This window comes from Lissotriton vulgaris, chromosome 6 (genome assembly GCF_964263255.1).
Source record: "Lissotriton vulgaris chromosome 6, aLisVul1.2, whole genome shotgun sequence".
Lineage (NCBI taxonomy): Eukaryota > Metazoa > Chordata > Amphibia > Caudata > Salamandridae > Lissotriton > Lissotriton vulgaris.
In genome coordinates this window covers 1,076,193,557-1,076,211,832 of record NC_141694.1, presented here as the reverse complement: position 1 = coordinate 1,076,211,832, position 18,276 = coordinate 1,076,193,557, and positions in this window count along the sequence as shown.

Sequence of the window (18,276 nt, the reverse complement as noted above, 5' to 3'; positions counted from 1 at the left end):
AGGTGCAGGAGAAAGATCGAGACTGGTCGAGGATATGAGAGATGGAAGGCTCCCCCTGAATGGACACCAAGTGGACAATGTCCCGACGCACCCACGCACAAGAGTGGGTAGACTGGTCAAGATGCCTACGAGGTTTGAGAACTTTGACATGAAGATCAAGTAAGACTACATGTACCCCATTTTTCCCATTGTTCCCCCCCACCTTCCCCTCTTGATCTGGTTGCCCTTTGTAAAGGAGGGAGATATGTGGTGTCGTGCTCTAGTTGTTGGGCGCGGAACGCAGAGCATGCTGGGACATTGGCAGCGCCATTTTCAGAGTGCAGATTGCCCGCAAACGAAACGCCAGCTTTCCCGGAGGTCAGGATGATTAAAGCTCAATTAAGAAATATTACTGCGTCTCAGTGAGTTATTCATACCGCGGTTCCTACTGGACGTGAAGGAAGCGACAGGGAAAGGCTGTATAACGTGCAGCCAGGTAGGTGGTCAGACGGACTGGGAAACCAACAGATTGACAGGAAGACATATAGACCAGCCAAAAGAAAGCCAGGCAGTCAAACTGACAGTCAGTCAGATGGACAGATCATTCAACAGGCAGGTAGACTGACTGACCACCAGAGAAATTGTAAGCTCAGAAGCAGTCTTTTACTATCTAGTCCCACTGTGACTAGATAGTCAGTGTCTTGTTCTAAGTCGTGACTCGAGGCTAAAGTAGTGTTCACTCCACTCCTCCTTAACTCAGGGTCTTTGTGACTCAAGCCTGTCTCGGCCACAGCAGCATGAGGTGAGGATGTGGTCTGGCTCAGTCTTGCTCGCCAAGATGGGAGAGACAGACAGGCTGGACAATCAGCCCAGCAATGGCCAATCACTGCTTGGCTTTACAATATGCCAATGCCGTGATTGGTCATGCTCTGTGGGCAGTGCTTTCCACCCCGCGGTGTCTTGTGCACAAACTCTGCACCAGAGGCTTACACTAGGCCCGGCAACCACGTCCCTCAACCAATCGAGAGGCTGCCTATTTGCTGCTACATAGCATGAGAGCGGTGGCAGGAAAGGCTTGGGCATGCCAATTCACTGCTCATTAGGTGACTGGGGGGTCTGCGGTTTTGAGCAACCTCCACTCACTATATGTGCAGTACAGAGAAGCCCACAGTGCACATGTCGGGCTATCTCAGAAAGGTAGCTGTCCAACTCGACACGCCCACTTTGTGAACTAGGTGCTGTGCGCTCTTTCCCACCCACCAGCACCAGTATGAATGCTGATTCGTGGTGTGATTTAAAGATATTTAAAGTTTCTGTCTATGTCAACAACATAAGGTTATATTCACATGCTATATTCGGTCCTGGGGGGCAAAATAATAAGTGGAGCAATGCCCCCACACCCTTAGGCAGACACTGCTGCTGCCTGTCGTGTCTGGTCGGTCTCCCGTGGGGCTCAGGTGGGGTCCAGGCAAGCAAGGGACCTGGCCATTCCCGCCCGGCGCAGTATAACACAAGTACGGCTTGTCCCTCTCTGGGGGTGTCATGGAACCAACGTGCAGCTCCACCACTAGGAGACTCCCAGTAAGCAAGGGCCTCGACTAAGGAGAGGCGCCATTAGGCAACCTAGGCCACTGTGGAGCAAAGTGTGGAACAAAACCAGGAGCAAGGGTGAGGAGCTGGGACGCCCGGCAGAAGCGGAGGTGAGCATAGCATTATTATTCTATTGGGTTTATAAGCTCTCTAAACAGAAACCCCATTTATACTGTTATCTCTGTTTTGATCAGCTGCTATAAATTGCATATCAGGGATTGCTCTGCTTTCCTGCAAAGAACTTGTGACCCCTTTGGTTTTATGGAGAGGTCATAGCTACAACAATCGTATAGCAGATATATCCCTCAGAATACCGATAAAAAGCCCAATGCCCCTGCACTATAATCTCAAGGCACTCACATAGAATATTTAATAAATTAAAGGCTACTCTATCTAAAAGGGCAAGGGGTGCCTACACCCAGCCAATAAAGGGATCAGTGCTTGAATGGTGCAATCTCGTGAGGGAATACAACCAATTTTGCATTACTTAACTTGTATACAGTCTATTACCATCTTGGATAGCAAGGGTACTGGTGCCCTTAGTGTGTCTTTTTCAAGGAACCACTGGGAGTGCAAGGCAATTAACTGATAATTCCCATTTGCCACCCCTGGCCGAGACTTATGAATTAGGCAAGTGTGATGACAACAGTAGAAGTGATTGCGCTGGCTGAGATGAGACCGCGATCAGCAGGGTAACTTGGTGCCAGAGGGAGATAAGATCGGGGACAACTTGGCAACCAGGAAGCCACTTGCCTTCTCTTCTTTTTTGATCAGTGAATATACCCTCCCCTATGTGCCAACTGTGACCAAGAACGCCTCTCTTAGTAAGCATGCTGCAAGGGCAGCAACAATCCCTCTAAAAGCCCATTGGGAATGGGATGCCAAGAGAATGTCGAAAATGGGTTGTCTCCCAGTCTTGGACTGTCAAATACCCTGTTGATCCAAGACTTGTACGATGCAATTGCTCCTAATTGGATCATATTTTCTCAGAATCATTATTGGCCCCGCAAAGGATATTATCATCTATACTTGCCCTGTTGGAGAGATTTGTAGTGGCCTCAGACCATGCTTCTTCGATCATGTTGGAGATACTGCAAACCCTGACCAACAAAATTAGAAGGAATTTGCCACAGGACTTATCCTTGCAGAGAGAGGCAGCATCTCAGACTGATGGAGTAACGACTTTTATTAGTAATGAGCCAAAGCATAAACCATCAAATTTTTTTTAAGGCAAACAGAATCATGCTTCGAAGTGCCACCTGTTACGGGATGGAAGAGATTGGAAAACCAAATCCGACTGGTGGTATTCCTTATAACCCGGATATGCATCACTTTGGAACTACAAAAGGGGCCTGAAGGAAAAAGAAGGTGGATGATGCAGTCTATTCTCTAAAATACCTATTTAAAGAGGAGGGTAAAACGGCGAGCAGAACAGCATGTGTGGGCTCATGTGGCAAAGCTCCATCAAAGGAGACTACCAGTACTTTATCGGAAACCTCACCAACATACATATAGCCTTTATTTATAAAGTTTTATATAGCCCAAACTTGAATCAAGAGGGTATCAGGGCGCTTTACATTTAGGATCGTTGAGTTACAAGCTACATCAGATACAAGAGCATAGTAAGGTACAGTACACATAAACAATGTTTCAATAATTTGTAGGAGGGAGGGGAGGAAGGAGTAATAGCGGGGAGACGGGGAGGAACAATGCCCAATGCCTGGCTGGGTAGGTGACGGTCAAGGGGGAAACAAGGGCCAATCTCCTCATTAGCTGTCAAGCAGCTCCACCGGTCTTCAGCCATGTTGCTCAGGTCTCAGCGTTCAGGAAAAAACTGTTTTTAGTGTATTTGATTTGCGAAGGTTATATAGCGCTAACTAGACCCGGAGGTATCAGAGCGCATAACCAGGGGAACGTTGCATTATGAGGTACATCAAAAGAATTATAAAGCGCTGGCTAGACCCGTAGGTATCAGAGCGCTATAATAGAGAAACATTGCGTTACAAATTACATCAGTTACAATAGCGTAGTATGTTACAGTAAACAAAAAACGAGATTGAGAGAATTTATAGGAAAGGAGGGGAGGAAGGAGCCATAGCAAAGAGACGAGGAAGAACTGTGTCCAATGTCCGGAGAGACAAATAGAGAGGGAAAGGGGAGAGGTGGAGTGAGAAAGGAGAAGACGAGGGGGAAGACGGATCTGAAAGCTGGAGAGAAAGGCGACAAGGAGAAAGCAGAGCACCAGAAATACGATGAGGGGGGAGATGGGTGAGGCAGTGAGAGGGGAAGAAACTGTGCCCAAGGTCTGGCTGGGCAGGTGACGGTTAGGGGATGAACCAAGGCCGATCTCCTCAATAGCTGAACAAAGCAGCTCCACCGGGCATCAGACAAAATGCTCGGACTCCGCTGTCAGGGTAGAGATCATGTGTACTACGAGCGAGACAAGTAGAGAGGGAATGAGGAAAGGGGGAGTGAGGGGGAGTGAGAAGGGAGTGGACGAGGGGGAAGATGGAATAAGAGAAGGGTAGGTGACGGCCAGGGAGCAAATCCAAAGCCAGTCTTCCCTATAGCTATCTAGGAAGCTCCAACAGGCATCGATCAGATAGATGGAAAGAAAGGAGACAAGGAAAAGACAGAATGGAAGAAATACGCAGAGGGGGGGGGGGGCGAGACAGGGAGAAAGAGAGAAACTGTGTCCAGTGTCCGGCTGGACAGGTGACGGTCAGGGGGTTAACCAAGGCCAATCTCCTCAATAACTGAACAGAGCAGCTCCACCGGGTGTCGGACAAAATGCTCGAACTCCTCTGTCCGGGTAGGGGTCAGGTGTACTCAGGGGAATGTCAGTATATGCGGGGTGAGAGCCATGGTCCGAGAGAATTACAGACGTCCTCTAGAGCACTCAGTAGCACTCATTTTCAATATCAAATACATTTTGGCATTCAAGGGAACGAGGAACTCGTTACAAGGGACCAAATGACTTCGATGTACTTTATGGTCAGCTAACGTTAATTAAATTATTTTGTGCATTACAAGCACCGGCGGCTGGGGAGAAAGGAACAAGCCAGGGGAGGCAGGCACGATGGAGGTGTGAGAGGAAAAGAGAATTCAAGAGGAGAGACAAGCCGAGGGGAGCTGAGAACAGGGCAGAGCACCAGTTATTGCTCGGGACTAACTTTGGCTGATAGCTTTAAACAAATTCTCCATGGTTTTTTTTTTACTCAAGCATTCAGTACGTTCATTACTATTCATTTTAGTTTTCTGAAGTTCTTCGTTGCTGAAGAGTTGTTTTTTTCTCAAATAATTTTTCTTGGATTCTCAAGGACAAACATGAACATATATGAAAATCTGCTGGCTTCCGACTGGACTTTCTCATTATAAACTGAGAAAACCCATCCCTGTGAACTGCATATCTTTGGGAGGGGGGATGTGTGGTGTCGCGCTCTAGTTGTTGGGGGCGGCACGCAGAGCATGCTGGGACATTGGCGGGCGCCATTTTCAGAGTGGCGATTGCCCGCAAACTAAACTGCAGCTTTCCCGGTGCTCGGGATGATTAAAGCTCAATTAAGAAATATTACCGCGTCTCTGTGAGTTAATCACACCGCGGTTCCTACAAAAATTGGCAACGAGGCTTCACCGGGTGCCGCCGCAGCTCCACGTTACACGGCGCACGCCGGAAGACCCACGGAGCACCAGAACCCAGTCCTGAGCACGCCAGAGGAGACTGCCGCTCCCCGCGGGGGGTGGAAGAGCGCACAAGAGTGCCGAAAAATGGCGGTTGGCAGCGCTACCACCCCTTTCTAGACCCTATACCCAGGAGCACAGGAAGGATGAGCCAGCACAGCCCCAGGCCTGGGCAGCAAGACAGACACACCCTAGCCAATCCAGGTTGAGGTGCAGAATACTCACCACTCAGCGATCCAAGGAGACACCATTGGGGCAAATCCAGTACGCTGCATGAACCCTGAGCCACGAGAGGAGAGGAGGAGTCTGCATGGAAGAGACTGCACAACACGCACAACAGTAAGTGCCTGACGAAGCCCCGCAGCGCACAGTGCACGTGCATAGCACAGAGTAGAAAAGGTGGGCCCTTACTGAGCCAGCATCAGTCGCCCCTCCCTGCGGAAGGAGCAGAACGCTGGAGCCTCACAGCCCAGTTCACGTAGGGGATAACAACCCTTCAGCCACGCAAGCACTAGCGCCAGGTGACAGACAAAACCCAGGGAGCCCGCAAGGAGCCGCAGAACAACCACCTCTAGAATCGCATGACGCGCCCAAAATGTGTGCGCAATCTTCCTCTCTCACCAACTTGGTCCCCTTCTTGCCTAAAATGGGGAGCCCGCAATGCCATGGGAGGACTGGAAGCGTTACTTCCTAAATTACCTGCCAGCTCTAGAAGATGAAAGAGATGGTGCCTTCTCAAACACAAGGAGGAAGAAAATTCTCCTATACAACCTAGGCCCAGAAGGAATCAGGGTATGCAACAACTTGGTGAAGAAGACCAGACCCGCAGAAGACATGGATGTGTTCCAACACGCGTTAGAAGATCTAGACTCCCACTACCGCCCAGTGGTATGCACAGCGATCGACAGATACAACTTCTACCAACGGAAACAACACAGCGGAGAGTCGATAGATGAGTTTGTAGCGGCCCTACAGAAGCTTGCTGTGATATGCAGGTTTGGCGCACTTCACGACGAACTCATCAGAGACAAAATCATAATGCATACAGTGAACACAGCGAATCAGGAAAAATTATGGGTCAACGGGGATGCCCCCCTGAAGGAAGTTGTGGCTCTAGTAAAGAAAGCTGAACTGTCAAAGAGATGTGCAGAGGCAGCGAAAAGAGACAACGTCATCAAGACTCCAGTATGTAAGATTTCGGACAGGAACAAACAAGAAGTGATGCAGCCACAAACATCGCAAGGTGTGAGGTACCAGAAGAAATACCCGTCCAGATTCTCGAGACCCCAAAGACCGCCAGTAGATAACAGAAACACCTGCTACAGATGTGGTTTCCAGACGCATGCGGGAAACGACAAAGGGTGCCCAGCATTCAGAGCCAAATGCTCCAACTGCAGAATAATGGGACACTATGAAAAAGTATGTCAACGCAAGCCCAAGAAAGCTGAAGTGAAGTACGTCGTTCAGGGATCAGACAAAGAGGAAGAAGGCCCCGAAGAAGAAGGAGAAGACGTAGTCTTATGCATAGACGATCGAGTACTAGGGATAGACCATACAAGGTTAGGGAAACCGGTGTTACAAATGACAATAGGAGGCATACAGGTGGACATGGTGGCGGATTCAGGCTCCCCCTACACAATAATCCAACGAAACATATGGGAGCGTAACTTTGAACCCCGAGTAGGAGCTCAACTGCTCCCCACAGATATACATCCAGTCACGTTCACAGGGGAACCCATATTAATGGTAGGCTATCAGCCATTGATGTTCGATTTCAAGGGAAGGACCCCAGAAGGAAAATTATATGTTGCTGAGAAGGGACCTTCAGTATTAGGATGGATGGACCAAGGAGCTTTGGGCATCCAACTGAACCCGGGAGGCACGACCCAAGTGCTCATGGCAGACATGGTCAAATCATATGGAAAAAATGCATGGAAGGAGGAATACCCAGAAGTCTTCAATGGCACGATTGGGCGTCTGACAAAATTCACCCACAAAATCTGCCTCAAGGACGGAGCTAAACCTGTAAGCCATAAAGTTCGGAATATTCCCTTCAGGAGTAGAGAGGCAGTGCAAGAAGAGCTACATCGCCTGGAAAAAAACGGCGTAATTATGGCCATTGAAAGCGCGGAGTGGCTCGCACCATTAGTAGTGTCACAGAAACCAAGTGGCAAAGGGAACTGAACAAGAACTTAGTAGTGGATAAGTTCCCACTACCCCGTATAAACGAGATGTTGGCAAGAACGAAGGGAGTGGTTCTCCACAGTGGACCTTACCTCGGCATACCAACAAATCGCCCTGCACCCCTCGTGCAATCACCTCACTTCCTTCATCACACCATTCGGTGTTACAAGTTCCTAAGGATGCCGTTCGGCTTAGCGTCTGCTGCCGCAGAATTTCAAAAGCTCATGCACCGGCTGTTCCAGAAGATAGATGGAGTGCAGTACTTTCAGGATGACATCCTGGTCATGGGAAAATTGAAACAGGATCACAACGCCAAACTGAGGGCGGTCTTGGCGGTGCTAGCACAAAATGGACTCTCGGCGGAATGGGAGAAGTGTAAATTTGGAGTGGAATCAGTGACGTACTTGAGGCACGAGATCAGCGGAAGAGGTATAGAACCAAAACAAGCAAATGTAGCAGCCATCAAAGAGGCACCCACACCAAAGCAGAAGGAAGATGTTTGTTCCTTCCTGGGGATGGCAGAGTTTTACAGCAAATTCGTATCTCACTTCGTGTCTAAGACACACCACCTGCGGCAACTACTAAAGGAGAAAAATACCTTCCAGTGGTCGGAAGAACAAAAGGAATTCGAACCCTTGAAACTGGACATTTGCGCCGCAGTGCCTCTCAATGCGTTCAATCAGGCAGCACTGTCAATTCTGACCACTGATGCCAGCGACAAAAAGCTAGGCGCTGTACTGACGCAGAAGTCACAGGAAGGAGAAATCACTACCATCAGCTTTGCGTCAAGTTCGTTAGCGCCCAATGAGGAGAAGTTCAGTGTGATAGAGAAAGAAATGTTAGCAGCGGTCTGGGCCACGGAGCGGTTCAGACAGTTCATATGGGGTTCGAAATTTCTACTCCGCACGGATCACAAACCACTGGTGAGGGTACTGACCTCTAGTGGGCATGCAAATGCGACAATCCGCATTGCGAAGATGACCCTGAGGCTACTGGATTACGTATATGACGAGGAGTACCTTCCAGGCACCAGAAACAAGGTGGCGGATTTCCTAAGCAGGGCGGCGGCAATGGAACCAGCTGCCAATCAGAAACCTAAGGAAAGGGAAGAGTACATGGTGCACTCACGCAAGACCATGAAGCAGTGATCAGTATGCAGGAGTGGGAGAAGGCCTACGCGGAGGACGACACACTCAAGGCAGTGAAGAAGTATATGACACGAGGCCAGAAAAAAAGCACTTAGACAACAGTCTGAGAAAGTATTGGGAAGTTCGAGGAGAATTGTCTATCGGAGACAATCCAGTGTTCCTGCTAAGAGGAGACAAGGTGGTTCCCCCACAGCCATTAATAAGCCATCTTCTCACCATCCTACACGAAGGACACCTAGTAATAGTAAAGACCAAGGCGAGGACCAACAGGCGTATTGGTGCCCTGCCATAGACAGTCAAGTGGAAAAGCACGTAAGAATGTGAACAGTGCAACAATGCAGACAAAACAAGTCTTGCTACACCCCCCACTAGGGAGATTCGCCTTTCCCTCCAGTCCCTGGGAAGAACTGTTGGTGGACATCTTGGGCCCCATTTTTGATACAAATGGGGCACCCAAATATGCGATAGTGCTAGTGGATAGATACTCCAAGTGGCCGGAAGTGGAAGTGTGCGATGAAGTTGACACAGAAGCAGTGCTGTCCTTCCTCACCGCCACGTTCTTAAGAGAAGGCATCCCAAGAGTTGTGACATGTGATAATGGGCCGCAATTTGTATCAATGAGATGGACAGCCTTCATGGAGCGCAACGGAATAGAAGTCAAGCACACCCCAGTGTACCACCCTTCAGGGAATGGACTAGCAGAGGGGTTCAATTGTGTGATCATGGGGTCGGTACAAGCTGCGATAAGCGAAGGAAAAAACTGGGAAAAGGAACTCCAACGGATGATTTGGGCCTATCGCATCACCCCGGTGAACACCGGATACAGCCCGTTCAAAGTCTTACGTGCCCATGACCCCTTCACAAGAGACGATCTAGCGTGGAAACAACTAGTTATCCAAAGCAAGTGGTCTCCGGCAGTAGTAAGATGCAACATAGAAAGGGCGCAGGACCTGTACACGGCATACTTCAACAAACGCCATAATGTCAAGGAAGTCACCTTGGAGAAAGGTGAAGGGGTAAGAGTGAAACAAGCCCTGTTAAAGAGGAAAGGAGACAGTAAGTTCAGCCCACATCTATAAGTAGTTGAGCCCTACGCAAGGTCGGCCTTGCTAAGTGATGGGAAAATATGGTCCCTGGACAGGATGGCAAAATGCAACCGGATCATGAGACGGGAAAACGCAAGAGGAACAGAGTCCACCGTCCTGGCAGGAAGCAGTTCTCCGGAAACAGCACAAGCACAGGAAGGAGCAAGTCAAGGCCCAACATTGTCCAACCATTGGAGAGAAGATCTGGACACCCCGGACGGGAAAGAGGTCATGAATGAAGCCGGCCAGTCAACACCCCAGAGCCCAGGTACAGGTGCAGGAGAAAGATCGAGACTGGTCGAGGATATGAGAGATGGAAGGCTCCCCCTGAATGGACACCAAGTGGACAATGTCCCGACGCACCCACGCACAAGAGTGGGTAGACTGGTCAAGATGCCTACGAGGTTTGAGAACTTTGACATGAAGATCAAGTAAGACTACATGTACCCCATTTTTCCCATTGTTCCCCCCACCTTCCCCTCTTGATCTGGTTGCCCTTTGTAAAGGAGGGAGATATGTGGTGTCGTGCTCTAGTTGTTGGGCGCGGAACGCAGAGCATGCTGGGACATTGGCAGCGCCATTTTCAGAGTGCAGATTGCCCGCAAACGAAACGCCAGCTTTCCCGGAGGTCAGGATGATTATTTATTTATTTATTTATTTAGAGAATTTGTAAAGCGCGAACTGACACCTTGCAGGCTTCCTGGCGCTGGAAAATACTCTGTTAACGGTGGACCGGAAGAACAGTCAGGCTGGCAGGTTTATTTGGGGAAGAGCCATGTCTTAATGCGTCTCCTGAACGGAAGAAGCTGTGGAATCTGACGTATGTCAGTGGGCAGGGTGTTCCATAGCTTGGCCGCGGCAACACTGAACGATCTACCCCCTGTTCTAGTTCTATTAAATCTGGGTACTATTACCAAACAAGCAGAAGAAGAGCGTAGGTTTCTAGCAGGTATGTACCACTGGAACAGGGCTTGTAGAGGTTTAGGTCCAAGTCCATGCAGAGCCTTAAAGACAATGCAGAGGGACTTGAATGCCACTCTTTGTTTTAGTGGTAGCCAGTGAAGCTCAGCCAAAGCAGCTGTGGCTGAGGCCCTTCTCGTCCAGCCGAGAGCCAGCTTGGCAGCGGCTGATTGAATTCGCTGAAGTCTGTCCAGCATCGTGACTGGAGACTCCAGGAGCAGGGCGTTACAATAATCAAGGCGACTGAGTATTGTACACCTGACTATCGACGCCCTGGCTTGGGACGGGAGAAGAGGCATGATTTTCCGCAGTGATCGGAGTAGGGCAGTGCAGATCCCCACTGTTTTTGTCACCTGGGTTTCCATACTTAATTTGTTATTCAGCATGGCTCCCAGGTTGCGCACGGAAGGAACTGGTAGAGGTTTGACACTAAACTCCGGGGGCCAGAATTCATGTGGGAACTGACGGGGTATCTTAGTGCCGGAGCAGAACAAGACCTCTGTTTTCGCGGCGTTGAACTGGAGGGAGTTACTATGTAGCCATCCAGCCGTCTCTCTTAAACAGTCGTGGAAAGTTGAGAACGAAATGGCATCTTCACCTTCCCACGAGAGAATAAGCTGTGTGTCATCCGCGTAGTTAACTGTTTTGACCCCAAATGATTGGATCAGTTTAATTAGCGGTATAAGATACACATTGAAGAGGATGGGGCTAATGGAGGAGCCCTGGGGGACTCCCTGGGGAACTGCTGCAAAGGCAGACCGAAACGGGGGGAGAGAGACAGCCTGTCTTCTGTCCCGAAGATAAGAGTGAAACCAGAGTAGTGCAGTGCCTTCCACTCCCACTTCCATAAGTCTCTGCAGCAGCCTAGCATGGTTGACCGTGTCGAATGCGGCAGACAGATCCAGCAGTATCAGTGCCACAGGCTGGTTCCTGTCCGCACGCATTCGAAGATCTTCCATGGCGGTTAAAACTGCTGTTTCTGTGCCGTGGGCAGGACGGAAACCAAACTGGTAATGGTCGAGAAGGTTATTTTGTTCCAGGTGGGTGGACAGACATGAACTGACCCAACGCTCAGCGACCTTCGCTGGAAAAGGCAGCAGGGAGATTGGTCGGTAATTGGAGAGACAGTCTGGGCTCAGGGAGGGTTTCTTTAAAAGAGGAGTGATCAGTGCCTGTTTCCAAGGGGTGGGGACAAAGCCACTCTGCAGGGACTGATTGCAAATTAGGCGCATGGTGTCGAAAAGTTCCATACCAAAGTTTTTCCATATTTTTGGAGGTAGGGGGTCAAGTGGGGAGCCTGATGTGATGCCAAGCACCAGTCTTTCATACTCGGCAGCCGGGATCGGAGGGAATTCCTTCAGTCTAGCCAGAGGGACAGAGCCAGGGAGCGACAAGTTTCGCTGGCTGGTGTCTGGTCTTGGCAGTACAGTAGTTTCAGATGAGGGGGGTGTTTCCAAATTCTGAATGATAGTGTTTATTTTCTTGATTAAAGCTCAATTAAGAAATATTACTGCGTCTCTGTGAGTTATTCATACCGCGGTTCCTACTGGACGTGAAGGAAGCGACAGGGAAAGGCTGTATAACGTGCAGCCAGGTAGGTGGTCAGACGGACTGGGAAACCAACAGATTGACAGGAAGACATATAGACCAGCCAAAAGAAAGCCAGGCAGTCAAACTGACAGTCAGTCAGATGGACAGATCATTCAACAGGCAGGTAGACTGACTGACCACCAGAGAAATTGTAAGCTCAGAAGCAGTCTTTTACTATCTAGTCCCACTGTGACTAGATAGTCAGTGTCTTGTTCTAAGTCGTGACTCGAGGCTAAAGTAGTGTTCACTCCACTCCTCCTTAACTCAGGGTCTTTGTGACTCAAGCCTGTCTCGGCCACAGCAGCATGAGGTGAGGATGTGGTCTGGCTCAGTCTTGCTCGCCAAGATGGGAGAGACAGACAGGCTGGACAATCAGCCCAGCAATGGCCAATCACTGCTTGGCTTTACAATATGCCAATGCCGTGATTGGTCATGCTCTGTGGGCAGTGCTTTCCACCCCGCGGTGTCTTGTGCACAAACTCTGCACCAGAGGCTTACACTAGGCCCGGCAACCACGTCCCTCAACCAATCGAGAGGCTGCCTATTTGCTGCTACATAGCATGAGAGCGGTGGCAGGAAAGGCTTGGGCATGCCAATTCACTGCTCATTAGGTGACTGGGGGGTCTGCGGTTTTGAGCAACCTCCACTCACTATATGTGCAGTACAGAGAAGCCCACAGTGCACATGTCGGGCTATCTCAGAAAGGTAGCTGTCCAACTCGACACGCCCACTTTGTGAACTAGGTGCTGTGCGCTCTTTCCCACCCACCAGCACCAGTATGAATGCTGATTCGTGGTGTGATTTAAAGATATTTAAAGTTTCTGTCTATGTCAACAACATAAGGTTATATTCACATGCTATATTCGGTCCTGGGGGGCAAAATAATAAGTGGAGCAATGCCCCCACACCCTTAGGCAGACACTGCTGCTGCCTGTCGTGTCTGGTCGGTCTCCCGTGGGGCTCAGGTGGGGTCCAGGCAAGCAAGGGACCTGGCCATTCCCGCCCGGCGCAGTATAACACAAGTACGGCTTGTCCCTCTCTGGGGGTGTCATGGAACCAACGTGCAGCTCCACCACTAGGAGACTCCCAGTAAGCAAGGGCCTCGACTAAGGAGAGGCGCCATTAGGCAACCTAGGCCACTGTGGAGCAAAGTGTGGAACAAAACCAGGAGCAAGGGTGAGGAGCTGGGACGCCCGGCAGAAGCAGAGGTGAGCATAGCATTATTATTCTATTGGGTTTATAAGCTCTCTAAACAGAAACCCCATTTATACTGTTATCTCTGTTTTGATCAGCTGCTATAAATTGCATATCAGGGATTGCTCTGCTTTCCTGCAAAGAACTTGTGACCCCTTTGGTTTTATGGAGAGGTCATAGCTACAACAATCGTATAGCAGATATATCCCTCAGAATACCGATAAAAAGCCCAATGCCCCTGCACTATAATCTCAAGGCACTCACATAGAATATTTAATAAATTAAAGGCTACTCTATCTAAAAGGGCAAGGGGTGCCTACACCCAGCCAATAAAGGGATCAGTGCTTGAATGGTGCAATCTCGTGAGGGAATACAACCAATTTTGCATTACTTAACTTGTATACAGTCTATTACCATCTTGGATAGCAAGGGTACTGGTGCCCTTAGTGTGTCTTTTTCAAGGAACCACTGGGAGTGCAAGGCAATTAACTGATAATTCCCATTTGCCACCCCTGGCCGAGACTTATGAATTAGGCAAGTGTGATGACAACAGTAGAAGTGATTGCGCTGGCTGAGATGAGACCGCGATCAGCAGGGTAACTTGGTGCCAGAGGGAGATAAGATCGGGGACAACTTGGCAACCAGGAAGCCACTTGCCTTCTCTTCTTTTTTGATCAGTGAATATACCCTCCCCTATGTGCCAACTGTGACCAAGAACGCCTCTCTTAGTAAGCATGCTGCAAGGGCAGCAACAATCCCTCTAAAAGCCCATTGGGAATGGGATGCCAAGAGAATGTCGAAAATGGGTTGTCTCCCAGTCTTGGACTGTCAAATACCCTGTTGATCCAAGACTTGTACGATGCAATTGCTCCTAATTGGATCATATTTTCTCAGAATCATTATTGGCCCCGCAAAGGATATTATCATCTATACTTGCCCTGTTGGAGAGATTTGTAGTGGCCTCAGACCATGCTTCTTCGATCATGTTGGAGATACTGCAAACCCTGACCAACAAAATTAGAAGGAATTTGCCACAGGACTTATCCTTGCAGAGAGAGGCAGCATCTCAGACTGATGGAGTAACGACTTTTATTAGTAATGAGCCAAAGCATAAACCATCAAAATTTTTTTAAGGCAAACAGAATCATGCTTCGAAGTGCCACCTGTTACGGGATGGAAGAGATTGGAAAACCAAATCCGACTGGTGGTATTCCTTATAACCCGGATATGCATCACTTTGGAACTACAAAAGGGGCCTGAAGGAAAAAGAAGGTGGATGATGCAGTCTATTCTCTAAAATACCTATTTAAAGAGGAGGGTAAAACGGCGAGCAGAACAGCATGTGTGGGCTCATGTGGCAAAGCTCCATCAAAGGAGACTACCAGTACTTTATCGGAAACCTCACCAACATACATATAGCCTTTATTTATAAAGTTTTATATAGCCCAAACTTGAATCAAGAGGGTATCAGGGCGCTTTACATTTAGGATCGTTGAGTTACAAGCTACATCAGATACAAGAGCATAGTAAGGTACAGTACACATAAACAATGTTTCAATAATTTGTAGGAGGGAGGGGAGGAAGGAGTAATAGCGGGGAGACGGGGAGGAACAATGCCCAATGCCTGGCTGGGTAGGTGACGGTCAAGGGGGAAACAAGGGCCAATCTCCTCATTAGCTGTCAAGCAGCTCCACCGGTCTTCAGCCATGTTGCTCAGGTCTCAGCGTTCAGGAAAAAACTGTTTTTAGTGTATTTGATTTGCGAAGGTTATATAGCGCTAACTAGACCCGGAGGTATCAGAGCGCATAACCAGGGGAACGTTGCATTATGAGGTACATCAAAAGAATTATAAAGCGCTGGCTAGACCCGTAGGTATCAGAGCGCTATAATAGAGAAACATTGCGTTACAAATTACATCAGTTACAATAGCGTAGTATGTTACAGTAAACAAAAAACGAGATTGAGAGAATTTATAGGAAAGGAGGGGAGGAAGGAGCCATAGCAAAGAGACGAGGAAGAACTGTGTCCAATGTCCGGAGAGACAAATAGAGAGGGAAAGGGGAGAGGTGGAGTGAGAAAGGAGAAGACGAGGGGGAAGACGGATCTGAAAGCTGGAGAGAAAGGCGACAAGGAGAAAGCAGAGCACCAGAAATACGATGAGGGGGGAGATGGGTGAGGCAGTGAGAGGGGAAGAAACTGTGCCCAAGGTCTGGCTGGGCAGGTGACGGTTAGGGGATGAACCAAGGCCGATCTCCTCAATAGCTGAACAAAGCAGCTCCACCGGGCGTCAGACAAAATGCTCGGACTCCGCTGTCAGGGTAGAGATCATGTGTACTACGAGCGAGACAAGTAGAGAGGGAATGAGGAAAGGGGGAGTGAGGGGGAGTGAGAAGGGAGTGGACGAGGGGGAAGATGGAATAAGAGAAGGGTAGGTGACGGCCAGGGAGCAAATCCAAAGCCAGTCTTCCCTATAGCTATCTAGGAAGCTCCAACAGGCATCGATCAGATAGATGGAAAGAAAGGAGACAAGGAAAAGACAGAATGGAAGAAATACGCAGAGGGGGGGGGGCGAGACAGGGAGAAAGAGAGAAACTGTGTCCAGTGTCCGGCTGGACAGGTGACGGTCAGGGGGTTAACCAAGGCCAATCTCCTCAATAACTGAACAGAGCAGCTCCACCGGGTGTCGGACAAAATGCTCGAACTCCTCTGTCCGGGTAGGGGTCAGGTGTACTCAGGGGAATGTCAGTATATGCGGGGTGAGAGCCATGGTCCGAGAGAATTACAGACGTCCTCTAGAGGTCAGGCACAGTCCTGGCAGGGTTTTGTAAGTAAAAGTAAAAGTAAAAGATCAGCAAGGGGGGAATAAAAAGTCAACACTGTTGGCCATGTTGGGGTCGGGCATCCTGGGACCCTTTTCCACACCGTGAGTGTGCAGAGAATGACAGAGGTTAACAGGGAAGGAAGGGCCAGACTCCCAATAGTACTTAGAAAGGACACAAGATCTCACCATTGCCCTCCACAGGGGTGGAAGGGTGTCTGACGAGGTTTCCCCGCACCCATTCGAGTTGTGGCCTGATTTTGAAAACAACAGGCAGTTGTCAGAGATCCGTTTTCAATTGAGCCATGGAGGCCTGCAGTTCAGAGCGTGGAGTTCTGCTTTAAATTCCTTCAAAGAGCTGAGCTGGCCATCCTTGGACAGGGCCATGACTGGATCAGGGGTTTCTTTCTCCTGGGCTTGCGTCTTCTCCGCAGGCGTAAAGTAGCTAGACACCTTAGAGATCACCTTCTTAGGTGGCATAGATGCGGGTTCTACTAGGAACCAGGGCTGCCTCAGACTCCAAAGCTTCTCCTTAATGCTCCCCTCGCCCGCTGTAAGCACTCTCTAAAAAGCCCCTGTGGGTCCATAAACAATGCTGGCTCCCATAGCCCCAAAAGGGGAGAGAATGCTTAGGAGGAAGACCAAACTGCTGTGGCCATCTTAGGGTCAGGCACTCCCGATTTATCACTGGTGCCCAGTTGGAGGCAAGCTACTCCCCGATCTTCAGTATCTTTATGCTTCTGTGCTTAAGCTGGGTGCCCAGTAAAGTCCAAGCTAGTGTCAAAGTGTTGTGCGCTTGAAAACACAGCTTTGAGTGCCTGAGTCCGCCATTTTGGAGTCAGGCAGTATTAAAGGAGGGCTCCCCACTACCTTGCTGCTGCTTCACCGGACCCCCATGCCCTCCCGCTGTCTCCCACGGGCGATTTGGACTGGTTAGTTGAGGTAGGAGCCCTTGCCTACCTCCAGTGAATCAGGAGCGTCTCATTAGCACCGGATCAATGCCTGACGCTTCGCCGCTGCTTTTAGTGTCGAGCCTCCAGTTGGTAAGTGGAGCTGCAGGAGTCTACGTATGCGATTCCTCTCCGCAGATTGAGGCGGAGGCACAGTGAGTCGGGCAGCAAAGCTGTGCCCGCGACGCTGTCCTTACTTCAGGTCCACAGCTCTGGATCAGTATATGAGGCTGCGCACCGCCATCTTGAGCCTCTTTAGTTAATAGGATCAGCTCCCACTCAAGTTATATGTATACTTGATAAATCACCAGGAAAATAGCTTGACTCACACTGAAGCTACTCCCCACATCCACCCCTATCTCTCTTAATAAAAATTTCCGTTGGAGATGTACACCCCTGGTAGACACAATGAGTAAGGAAGGTAGTCCAGCTCCTTTTTAGCAGTTATTTCAGTGGTATTCCCTCGGTCTAATAAGGATAACCTACACTTGTTAAGTATGTTTATGTTGGCTGTTTGAGCATAGGGGCTCTCCTTTATAACCAGGGCTGTGAGCCAGTAGCAACTTGGGCTAGAACTTGCCCCCTCGATCTTTAATTATTTATTAGATAGCACTGTTATGTCGGATTTACTGACCAAAGAAGGAGTCAAGCATTCATTTGCGTCCATTCGCTAAGCCGATACCTCAAACTGCGATTACTCCATCTTAAATTTCAAATCGAATTGGCAATACCTTTATTTTCTTTGCAAATTCCATCATTAGATCCATCATCACACATGCTTGTCTTAGTGATTAATAGGAAGCGGTGCATCTTGGAGACATTTCCAGTATATAGAAACAGTGCGAGTCATTGCAGCGCATTTGGGATCGTTATTCAGTCGCCACAATCGGCACTATCCCGCATGTATCAGTCAGCGCTCTTTTTTCACCTCCGCCCAGCTCCTTGCACAGTACCTCATTTCAAATTTATTTATTTATTTATTTTTACAATTTATACAGCGCAAACAAATGCCCGTAGGCGTCTCGGCGCTGGATACTGTGCGTAAAGTTCCCGGAGGCTAAGTCGGCAGCTATTCTTGACCAAACAGCCAGGTCTTT